At 31.3% G+C, this 13,401-nt stretch overlaps 1 protein-coding gene across 3 annotated transcripts in view; it reads right to left on the minus strand.

The window, feature by feature from the left end:
- The window catches only part of LOC132719719 (prostaglandin E2 receptor EP2 subtype-like), a 50,415-nt gene extending 41,861 nt beyond the window's left edge, over nucleotides 1–8,554 (minus strand). The window contains exon 1 of one of the 3 annotated variants that reach the window (XM_060703565.1): nucleotides 8,408–8,554. The gene's annotated coding sequence lies outside the window, so the exon portion shown is untranslated. Of the gene's footprint in view, nucleotides 1–3,401; nucleotides 3,427–3,929; nucleotides 4,213–8,407 lie in introns of those variants that run through there. The other 2 variants (XM_060703562.1, XM_060703568.1) reach the window with 2 other exon arrangements.
- Between the last annotated feature and the right edge of the window lie 4,847 nt (nucleotides 8,555–13,401).

Here is a 13,401-nt window from a genome sequence, read left to right on the forward strand (position 1 = left end):
TTACGATTACTTGCGACCACCGGCGACTTGTAAAACTGACGATCATCAGCGATTGTCTGCGACCAAAACCATTTTTGCACAGATAAATTTACTTTTGCGAGTATCGTAAGACAAGTCATCATTGACAATCGCACGACAGGTCATAAGTAAACGCACGATGGTCTCAAGATTGCCTGGGATTACTTACGACTACCCGTGACATAACATGCGATCACCTACAACTTGTCGTACGACCATCGCACGATTACTAAAGACTACTTAAGATTATCAGTGACTAGTGGCAATTTGTAAAGACTGTCGTAAGACAGCCTTAAGACCTTATAAGATCACTAGCGACCTGTTTGATCGCAAGGAGGTTTTTGGGCAAGCTCAAAAACCTCTTTACGACTGAAATTGGTCGTGGGACCTAAAAAAGATAACCTGAGACTGTCAAAGATCACCGATGACCGTCGTAAGACGTTTAAAAGATTGTCCGCGACCAGAGGTCACTGGTGATCGTGAACTGGTCTTCACTGGTCGTAAGCTCTAATGTGACTGGGGCTTAAAAAAACATGTTTCCGATGACAATTTGAGTTTTACCACGACCACATGTTTCTGACAGTTTATGCCAAAATGTTCTATGCTGTACGTTTTTGCTTTCGAAAAGTAACGTTCAAAGTCGGGATGAGAGACAAAATAATGCATGCACAAGATACGTATACAAAGCCACTACCTCGCGTATATATTATTATGTCATCCAGCGCATGATGTAACTTCCAGAAATCACGTGCTCTAAACGAGCATTTATGTTTCGCACCATTAAGGTTGTTTTAAGAAAACCCTGTAAGATCACTTATTTATATCATGTACAAATTGTTTTGTTTTATTCTCGGTTTTATTTGAAACAAGTATCGATATGATTATAAGAAGAACAACCCATACATGATAATAGGCCAGTTATGAGAAACAACTGCAATTATGTTTTACTGATATCATGATATGTAATATTTATAATATTTTATTGAAATTAAGTGTATAAGATAGTGTGTTTTAGAATTACTTAATGCTAACATAATGACGCATTAAAGAACGATATTTTTCTATCAAATGCCTGTAATGCACGATCTGGAGATATGGTCATGGAAGCTTCTCGTAAATATGACAAAAAATGTCTGAGAAACACGCCGCAAATTACAGAGACGCCAATGTAATCTAACCTCATCATTTTATCTATATTAATAAGAACGAGAATATAATTGGAAATGCAAATGAAATAGGTCATATACTCGTAGCGGTATGTTTGCATTAATAGACTACTATATTACATATTGTTAACAACGAGAAAGAATCGGTTACCAAGTGTAATCTCCTATGGGAGATTTTTATCTAAATAAAGATATCATCTTTATAGAAAATAATCACAGAAGTAGTATGACGTATTACCTAGCTGAATATATAATATAAAATTCCTTACTAATTCTAAAAAAAAAAAGTAAAATTGAATGGGTAAATAAGATGTAATACTGTAAATTATTCATTAGAGCATTCCTGACTGATATGCGGTGGTGGTGCCCTCCAGATTACATCAGTAAGTTACATTGAATTTACCAAAACATTGATGACTGATAAGCATTTCATATTTATGTTCTTAAGAATGGACATAATATATTCAGGGTTTACTATATATTTTAAAATTAGATCAATATAATAAAAAACGTTATAAATTGTAAAATTGAAACTCGGTAATAGTTTGTAACACAGTCAATGTCTAAAGTAAATATAATAATTAAAACTTCCTTTTTTTTAAATTATGTGGAATTTGTATGGTTTGAAATGACAAAAGTGTTAAATAAACAGTAAATTAAACAATGTGCGTTGGTTAAAATCTATTGAATTTACCGGATGTCACTTAGGAACCCATTTAGTAGAGATCTATGAAACAATCAAGTTGTATTAAATGTATTTCCATTACGATTGTATTGTATTCGTTAACAGATAGATTAGTAAGAGAAAACATTATCATCCAAAACATATTGGTATTGAAAATTTGCAGAAAATAAAACAATGATAAATGTTCATGTAATTGTCTGAAATTTATTACCAACATTGGTTGACTACGAGTAATACTTCAACAATGTCAATTCAACTTGGGGGCTCATGATGGTTGTATTATCGATTTCTTCATTCCGAAACATTTACCAGATCTTAAATACCGACACGATGTTGTACTGTCATTTTAACGGGCTTTAAACATTTCCAATTTAATGAATATTACGTTACACCTAACATGGTAATTTTAAAACATTTAAAAATAAAATTAGATTACTTACGATACAGTAGCGTATAACGTAGGCAAAAATACTTTTTTTTCTTTTTTATATGATTTGCAAAAAAAAAGAAGAAATGTACAATATATTTTAATAAAATAAGAGTATGCAATGTTAGTCAGACACAAATTTAACTTTTTATATCCCTGACAAGATGTAAAAAAGAAATATATGATATGAAATTGTCATAACGATATTTTGGAGATTTGTATCTGTGATGCCATTTTCTCCTAATCCTAGAAGAACATGCTTATAAAAACTACATAACTTAATATATGTGACCTGCTACATTATAAATAGTTAATTAAATGGCAACAGAGTGTTAAAAATGCACACACAAATTGCCTATAAGTTCATAATCATAATTCTGAAACCTCACCCATTTATTGCATAATAATGTGTTAAAGTAAAACGGTTTTGTTATATCTTAGAGAGTGAGAATACCCCCACACGAACATGGAATTGTTTCATGATTATTATTTTTAATGGTTGTTGTTTATGTTTTTTATTATTATTGTTGTTTTATAGCAGTCTAGAATAACTCCATTTATAAAACTGGTGTAAACATAATATACAATGTATAGTAGAAACACCATCAGATATAAGTTACGAACTTGAATGTACCTTTCACCACGCAAATCAAGAAATAATATGATTTAAATAGGAGGACTTTAATTTTACAACCGAAATTTGAATAGCTACATTTAAATGTTTACCCACTGAAATAGCAACATTTAAATCATTTTAACTGGTAATTCAAATATTATGTGCATCGAACTGCATGGATAAGCTTGCACATTTTAATTATATTACATAATATATATAAATATGCCGTTACGGGTGCGACTGATTAGTTAATAAGTCAGGGCTTTACCATGTTAGTATATATTCTATAGAAAATGTTTAAAATAAAATAGGAAGATAAGTTTTTTTATAATATGAAAAAAAAAACACAGTGAAAACCTGATTGGAAACACGCAGGTGTATTAGGGACTTTAAACTTGCCATAATATACGATCTCAAGAGGTATATTATAAACATTCTAGTACATTTTTAAAAACCCAAGAAACTTTAATAAAAAATAAAGGCACTTACTGTATAACTTAAACCATTTAGTCCAGCTAGGATATTATAAGTATAATATGATTTCTCACATTTTACGATGCTATAAATCAATGATAACGTGGTATAAATAGTCAGAAACCCTACAGTATAGCAATTGATAAGGCAATTTTACAACAGCGTGTAATGTACAAAATTAAAGAACATTTTCTATTCGCTTTATCTTGTTACAAAAAGAAACTTGATGCGCATGTAACGATCGGAAGACAGCGAATTTATTAACATCATTATTAACTGCTTTTGAAATAAAGTAATTTAAAAAGAAACCCTCATTCCATCACTATCCTGAGATTTAAAAAAGCTGAAGTATATTGATAAATTTACCAGATTATTGTAACAAAAACAACTGATTTAAAATAAAGATGATTACAGAAAGGTTAGTTTTAGGACATTGCTTTACATCTATATAATGAAATATACGTTCATAGTTTAGACACATCTACATGTATGACATGTATGTTAAATAAATCTCAAAAGTCATGGATAAATATAGACACTTACCCTAAATCTACAAGTATTTTATCCTTAATGTTTATTTTCAATGAGGTATACTTTTACATCCTTATAGCACGTTCATTCAATGTTATCATGATAAAATATAGATTTATACCCTATGGTATAAGATTTTGTAGCTTCACGTAATAGTAAATAAACTGTGGAACATGCTGACTTATTCTATTCTATTTTAATCATCTCACTTCACCTTTTATTTTGTTAGATAAAATCACAATTACAGCTGTCAAAAATATTTATAGAAAACAACAACTTTTCTCATTAGCATTTTGTGATACAAATAAGATTTTTTTTGTAATATTAACAGTTTATCAGAAACGATGTGTTATAGTTTAATTTTCAAATACAAAACTAAAATATTACACCAATGATACCTAGAAGACCAACATGTTTAACTTTAGATACAACGTTTTAATAACCACTTAAAATGCAAATTTCATCAACAAGCTATAAAAATAAAGTAGGCTTGCCTTAACAAACATTAACAGGTCGTATTTATGATAGTATGGTACTTAAGGTATGTAAAATACAAGTTCCTTTAAATATCATTGTTAACCAATATCTTTATCTGATACGTTTAAAGATAAAACCAATTTAGTTATATATCCGCCCTCGAATAATATTTGACTTATTTAGCATGAAAGGGTAAGAGCAGTACCTTGTCTGCTTCTAAATAGTAAGCCAGAACATACAATACAAATAACTGTGTGCATATGGAAAAAATTTTATTGGCCACCTTAGTTCATGATCATGTGTATGACATTTTTACAATTAAATCTGGGCGGGTCAGATTTCACATACAGAATTAGCTATGAACGGGTAAATGTGTTTTCTGTTACTCAAAACAGCTTCCTATACGGTCTGAAATGTTCTATGCTGTATTTCTTACATTTTTCTAACAATGCTTATATATACCATTTACAACAGAGGTCTATTTATTGAACACAATGGTCAATACCTAAAGGAATAAACATGAATATTTTTAACTGATTTCATCAAAAAAAATATGGATCATTTGATCTTTATTAACTATGATAATATTCAGTTAAGTATTTGTTCGCCACTATTCAATTTGACGAGGAAATATACATAAAAGCAATCGTGATTATTTCTTTTCGGGTGTAAAACCCGCATAAAGCAATAATATGTGAAGCATACTATACAATACTTACCATTAACCAGTCAAATATAATTACTACACTGATGTGAGTTATTCAACAATTACATTTACATTAAGTGGGCGAACGTTGCCAATGATTTCCCCTGTCTCCGTCACATAATCACAACAATAATTTCACGTACCCTTGACTATACTAAACTTCTTTAAGTTATCGTTAATTTCCAATTTAATCATATGCTTTATTATTTAATGTTTTTTCTGTATAAAAAATGTGTGTTTAGTTTAACTTTAGCATAAAAGCTGATAAGTATTTTGCTGTGATATTTTATGCAAAAATATAAAAATATATAAGGCGAACCCCAAAAAAACAAGCTCAATATAACGAAACATTAGGCTTTAAAGCACTTGAACTTTGTTTACTTACCTTGGATATTTGCATTGTACAAAGTGGCTATATATCGTAACTAGATACAGTAAAGAGGTTTGGAGATTTTATGAATTTCAGTGTTTGTGCGCATAAAATCAGTAACATTAGAGTGTGCCTTTTAGAACAGTTGAATTATTTCACCAGTAAATCAGTAATTACGTAAACTTATACCAATTTGATTAGTATTGTATATCCTTCAATCGTTCAAAAATAAAATAAGATCATTAAGAGTAAATTTTGATTTGCATTTAGATTCATACATTTAAGATTATAGATTGTAACTATATAGCTTGCAATTAAAACCACCTACTGTGTAACTCTTATGAGCGAAAATAATATGTCATAAAAGGCTCGTTTTAAACGGTAATTTGAATGAGTATATTTATTGCTTTTTTTTGTCTTAAACAGTTATATTCGATCGACTCGATGAAAAAGACTCTATAGTGTTTGTTTTTTGTTTACGTCACACCTGGGTCTTTGGAATAAAAGACCCTGGTCTCGCTCACTGACGCTGCAAAGGGCATTCGGCGCTGGTGGATATAGACCTCAGTTGCTCCTTCGTTTATTATTTCAGACACCCCTGGGCTATCTCAGTATAGTCAAAGATAAGCAAACATTCTTTAATGTTGTATTTTGATGATTATGAATTAATTTTTTTTTAAATACTAATAACATCGGGTTTCAATATGTAGGTGTTATATTTGATAAATAAAACCGTAGACCGTTAATAATGTATTAGCAGTACTTTTATAGTCTATAAATTAAGGAAATGAGGATTTTCTATGATAAGTTAGATAAGAATGGTCGATAGAAGATTCTAAAATGCCAAAAAGAGTGTCTCTAAAGCACGACAAAAAAATACACTGACTCCAATATCATCTATCCACCATCATTTTATCTATATAAAAACAAATTAATATGAAATACATCATAAAACTTTGTCTGGATGGAAACATTTAAATCCGCATTTTGGAAATTCGGAAACCCCGATACAGATGCATTACTGTTCTAAGACATATTTTCCTATGTTCCTGTCAAGAAGACCCCAGTATTTATCAAGAATACTGCATCAGTGTGAAATTAAAGGTTTCATCGCCTCTTGCTAAGGATGCGATTTTGTATTGTCATATTATTTTATAAATGAGCCGCGTCATGACAAAACCAACATAGTGGGTTTGCGACCAGCATGGATCCAGACCAGCCTGCGCATCCGCGCAGTCTGATCAGGATCCATGCTGTTCGCAATCTCTTCTTGTAATAGGGTTGGTAAGCGAACAGCATGGATCCTGATCAGACTGCGCGGATGCGCAGGCTGGTCTGGATCCATGCTGGTCGCAAACCCATTATGTAGGTTTTCTCGTGACGCGGCTCATTTAATGTATGTTAAAGCATAAGTTTTGCCTACAAACATTGGGGCAGTATCATGTCTTATTTGTACACGCCACTTTGTACAAACATGTAATTGTATTTTTGTTTTCTGTTATATGATTAATTTGTTTATTAGTTACCGAATATGAGAAAAACCTTTCGTGAGAAAGGGGCTATTATTCGTAGAAAGTTAATGATTAATCTATCACGGAATGGTCCATATCTGATTTTCATTACGAAGTTGTCGTAAAGTGAAATAGAAAACGAAGTAACTAACCAATTGTCATGATACAAAGATAATATAACGGCACCAGACACGCTATCATCAAATAAATTTGGCAAAACATTCTTTAAAAAAAATCACTTCAAATTAAGCCGACGCCTGTGTAAATTGTTGCACTATGGATCCGTTATTGAGAATGAATTTAACTAAATAAATATGAATAGTCATGGATTTTAAATCTAAATATCAACAACGGTTATGCTTTAATGTAAATGTGAAGCACAAAGCTATAAACTGTACTAAATAGGAAATAATTTGATATTAGATTTCTACATATGATTAAATTAGCAACATTTTTACCAAATAATTGTAAAATAAAAGTCGTTTAGAAAACGACGTTTTTTTTCTCGTTTACGGCACCCGCATTTTTTTAATTGGGGTCCATACGCCGCTTTTCATGGAATGGTACTAACGTGTCACATTGACGGTTCCATGATAACGTATGAACACATCTGCGGACGTTTCTAAATAAAAAAAACTTCACCATTACCATGATTTAATGTTGAATTGTGCATAAGCCGGTGCTAGGGGGCGTAGGCGGTAACTTGGACTTTCTTGTACCGTCCATGAACAGGCTCAATAAAACCGAGCCTGCAACATTTTCAATTCTGCTGTTGGGATTCCGTTTTTCTTTATTTCAGAATTCATTTCGACTCTTGTAATGAATAAATGATAAATAAATCAAAATAATATAATTCCATAAATATGCTTTATAGAAATGCAATTTATGAGAAATATTTTACTGACTGAGTAATCGAAATTGTAGATAAACACGTTAATGTAAGTTAAAGATATGTTAAAATAATATATATATTTATTCTTTATCGTGATTTGTAATGAACTATAAAGCAAATGTATATTATAATTATAATTACACACCATAAGTTACTTGTTAGAAAATGGTTAATGACATTATACACGAAACAAAATAATTACATATCGAACTATTTGAATCAGAAAAACAATGGAAAAATGACAAGCAACATTTTACATATCATGTTTGTTTGTATTTATAAACAATGTCCTTATTTACAATGTATTTTCAATTGATATTATCTGCCGCCCCACATAGACATATTTGTAAATTGTAAATTGAATCAAAAATATATCAAAAACCATGTCTACACTAGATAAGTGTGTACCAATTGCACTTAAGACAATGCTCGCGAGTGGTGACATTAATGTTTTTATTTTATATTCTAAAACAAAAAATACATTCTATTTTAAAAAAAATCGAAGAATGTGAATAAAAAATATCTGTCACTTACCCCGATAAAAGCACCAGATATATATTCCAGGTCGTATAAATAGAGTTCAGATTGTCCATCATGTATAAATCAATGATAACATTAAATGCACATTATATACACAGTTTGATATCTCATGTTATAGCACTTATTATGGCAATTTATAGCAGCATGTAATAGAAAATAAATTGTAACTTTATACTTTTACCTTGATTTCTATTACATTTTGTTACTGAAAGTAAACATTATTTCTTTCAAATGAATGATACCGATGACAATGTATGGGACTTTTAGAATAAAATAAAACACTAGTATGAATAATACTGTTCCGCTATGAATTACAAACGCGAATTCAGTTCAGTTTGACATGATTGTTTTCGAAATTCTATTCCTTTTTTTCTGTTATAATACAAAAATGTGCTTCTTTTGTAAATTTAGTAATAATAAATTACTGCGACCATTAAATTTCTCCAAGCTGTATGTTATGGCACAGTGTTTTTGTTAAAGTTTCCAATTTCTGAAAATTAAAAATTAAACGCTTTAACAAATACGTAGAGGTATATTTAATCTTCTGTAACCAAATATTTAAATGACTTTAATGATTTATTAGTCATTTGAAACTTTATACGCATAAAACACTTTTATAATAAGAAGGTTTTCCTCTACAAATATTGACAAGTTTACGTGTTTACGCTGTGTTATGTAAAATATAATTTTCATCTTATATCATTAGAAGTGATGGATAAAACGTTCATGTAACACTTTTAACTTTTTGTTGTTGCTGTTGTTGTTATCTTTTAAATAATCGTGAACGATTCGTGCAAGAAAAGTATACACGTATGCGCGTCTAGTCATTTCCCGTGCAGTCATTCCAATCAGGTATTTTAGAATGGCGCCCTGAAAAAAAAGAAACTTGCAAACAGCAGCATAATTTTATACGTCTATGCATGTTTTTTTTTCGCAGTTAATAAACACCTTCGATGTGTGTATCTTAACGCATTTTCTAACATAAATTCAATTAACATTTAATAATACATTCCATACAGATATCTAAACATGTTCTACAGAGTCTCATATAGCATTTATATATACATAATTATCAAATCAAGTGTTTTAAACTTATACTGTTGTGCAATATATACCTACATAATTCAAAGATAATTCGAACTAAATAAACATTTAAAACTCTTCTGGTGGCTTGTGCTGGAATTTATCTCAGATTTTTTTTTCTTTACATGAGATAAAAACGGAGTTTAATAATGAATTGTATGCAGGTTAGATGCTTATCACTCGAGTAATAGGGCTGAATGAGAAATAATATCTCATAAAGGTAGCAATACGTAAACAAAGTACTATTTTGACTTCCATATTCTGTATTTGACGCGTCACGACAAAACCAACATAATGAGTTTGCGACCAGCATGAATCCAGACCAGCCTGCGCAGTCTGATCAGGATCCATGCCGTTCGCTTACAGACCCTATAACAAGTCAAGAAACTGATAGCGAACAGCATGGATCCTGATCAGACTGCGCAGATGCGCAGACTGGTCTGGATCCATGCTGGTCGCAAACCCATTATGTTGGTTTTGTCGTGACGTGGCTCATTTGGTTTCTTGCTACAATTTCCAAAGTCAAAAAGCTGGGCCATCTTTTGCTTTCAAAATACCAGTTTGTTTACAAAACAAATTGTTTCAAATCCAACGTTAAGTTTTTTATGGTATGCAAATTACATTGTCTTAATCCATTTTAACAACATTATTCACTTCTAACACTAAATGTGCCTATAAGGAGATACTTTAAAGTCGGTGCTATTTTGTTGCTGTGTTTTATTTCTAACTTCATTTCTACATTGCTTAGCAGTAATTTTCCCTTTCCGCCGGGGGATAATTAATGTCGATTTGAATTTACCCATATAATGTATTGCAGATAACATTTTTATTACTATACATGTAGTAATAGGGATTCTTTCTAAAATATTCCAAGCTTGCGTTCCAAAGAAAGATTTTAGTGTATCATACAAATAGACTTTGATTATATAAGAGGCAAGTGTTCATATCTTGCATTGAGCTGTAAAATATTTCTCAGTCTATCATTATGGCAGCATTTGATACATCGATTTTAACATCGATTGTTAGTGAAGAATATTCAAGAATAATTCAACATATCTAAATCTAAATGTCGCCTTAAATCTGTAACACTATGCACGAAAGGCAAGGTATTCTATCACCAATTTCTCCTCCCCACTTAACCCTATCCAAAAGCATTAACACACAAACAAAAATGTATAACTGGGAAGTGAAATTGTATATCTGGGAATTGAAATTTATTTAACTTGGAAGTGAAATTGTATAACTGAGACGAAAAACGGCCAAGAAGTAGTGCAATTAGACATAATGAATACGAAAAAAATCCCAGTTATTCAATTTCACATCCCAGTCATACAATTCCACATCCCAGTAACACAATTTTACATCCCAATTATACAATTTCATATCCCAGATATACAATGTACATCACAATTATACAATTTCACATCCCAGTTATACAAATATTAGAACATTTTGATGAATTCTGGCGAGATGCATGTATTTTTTCACGAGATTTGATTTTACGGCACTTCAAAATCTAGCTGCAGTAGTATTAGTTTCAGATTATTTCTAGTAAAACAAAGTACAACAATACAATCCAAACAATAGAGTGATAAATTGCAAATACATTTGTAGCTAAATTTAATGGATTCAGTTATTGATTATACAGTATTAAGCTCTTCCTTTCTTATATTCATTAAATGATATAATTATTTAGCGATTGATATTACTTCATATATTATTGTTGATGACTTGAGGGAATAAAATAAATGATAGGAATAGTGATGTAACCATGTATCTTTGAAATATACACCTTTGATATTGTTATATAGTGAACATTCGAAGAAAAATGATAGTCATCCTCAATAACATGAATATTTGAGCCGTGTCACGACAAAACCAACATAGTGCGTTTGCGACCAGCATGGATCCAGACCAGCCTGCGCATCCGCGCAGTCTGATCAGGATCCATGCTGTTCGCTATCAGTTTCTCTACTTGTAATAGGGTTAGTAAGCGAACAGCATGGATCCTGATCAGACTGCGCGGATGCGCAGGCTGGTCTGGATCCATGCTGGTCGCAAACCCATTATGTTGGTTTTGTCGTGGCACGGCTCATTTGTTTTCAATATCTTAAATCTCTATCTATTTCAACATGTCTACTATTTTCTACCATAAGATTATGACATAAACAGCGAAAATCAGAAATAGCTTTTCTCTACCTACCGGTATATGCTAAATCTAAACTTAAATATTGTTCAACATTCAATAAAGTCTTAAAGTACTTGTAATGCAATGCCTTTTGAGAAGAATCAACAACATTATATACCAGTTTTGTCAATAACAATCAAATAAGCAGTGCTTCAATATGTTACTGAAATTTGAGTCATCACTAAAATCAGTAGAGTATGTTTTATGTTAAAAAAATCAACAATTTTACAACGCGACTGATAATATCATCTTTCCTTTTTAAAAGCAATCAAACGCAAAATCACGTCATTAAATATATTTTTATTAGCGGATTAAAAATTAAAAACACATAAACAAGCAATCACGGGGTAATGTTGAACATTGAAAATCTTTTATTTAAGAATATATCTGTCATCTTATTTAGTGGTGTGGGAATAAATTAACAGTATTTGATAAGCTAAAAACACGTCACGTTAGAGGTTAAATAGACCACCCAGGTCAGAGCTGTTCAGCAATTTTTGGTAAACAATCGTTTTAGGTTTTTATTGAAGGGTTAAAATGAATAAAATAACAACGCTTAATAGTTTGCCCTACCTAAATCTGAGAAACTAATGATTTCTACAAGTTGGATCTTGACAAACAAACAGAAATTTTAGCGTGTGAAGACGGTCCATAAATTGTTATAACCTATCTTAGATATTAACAAACAGAACAGAGAAGAGCAACAATTAAGACACGGGCAATCAAATCATGCAGACGTTCTTGTGTAGCACAGGCACTTCATGAGCAATAGTTTAATGCACGCAGTTTCCTCAGTCGAGCGTGGTTCACAGGTTCAAGTTGCAATTTCAAAGTGCAAATCTATGTCGTAAAAGCAGCTAGCGATCATTGAAAATTATATTCTCAAACACTGCCCTGCATACTGTTTGTCCCGCATAAGCCTATTTGATAAGAAACCAAACATTCTAATTAAATATCTGCAAGAACAGAATTTTTTTGAATGCTGCTGAAACCTATTCGTTAGTTATTGTTTTTGTCCTTCGCAGAATGCGCATGCTTGAAATGCTATTTCCGTTTCTATGGAAAGATCGTGTTGTAAAAAGGTCTATACTGTCTCATCTGCCGTAGTCGCAACATCTGGCCCCTTGTTACTTTCTACATTGTAATCAGAGTTTATAGAAACAACAGGTTTTTCTTAATGATAAGTAGTAAAAGGGCTGAGTCCAAATTCTTACACATTTGCATTCAGTCCTCCCCAAGACTTTCTGCTACCCTTTATCTGTACCTCGGCTCTTTTTCACTCGTCCATAAAATGAGAAGCACTTGAGCAAATTTATATTTACATGCATAAACAAATAAAATAACTATTTTATATTCCAAGCTTTTAGTAAGTAAGATAAGCTGAAGAAAAATACTTACATTAGAATTGACTCAAACATCTTTGTATTCCATACATGTCACGCCGTTATGAGCAATCCATCAATAGCAGAATGTTGGGTTCTATTTATAACAAAGTGGGCGATGGTTGGCAAACATGTTCTGGACGTGCTCTATAACATTATATCAGAATGTACAAATATTGTAAGACTTCTATACAATATCGTGGGTGTTTTGCCTTATAATGTTAATACTTTTTTATTTATTCAAATTCAACATATTTGCTATGCTCTACACCTTCATTTTATTAAATTTTTCATCTATAGGATGTGTAACACTTTGGTAAACTTTTATCTGAAGA

This window comes from Ruditapes philippinarum, unplaced genomic scaffold, assembly GCF_026571515.1.
Source record: "Ruditapes philippinarum isolate M1 unplaced genomic scaffold, ASM2657151v2 ctg2458_1_1_1_1, whole genome shotgun sequence".
Classification (NCBI taxonomy): Eukaryota; Metazoa; Mollusca; class Bivalvia; order Venerida; family Veneridae; genus Ruditapes; species Ruditapes philippinarum.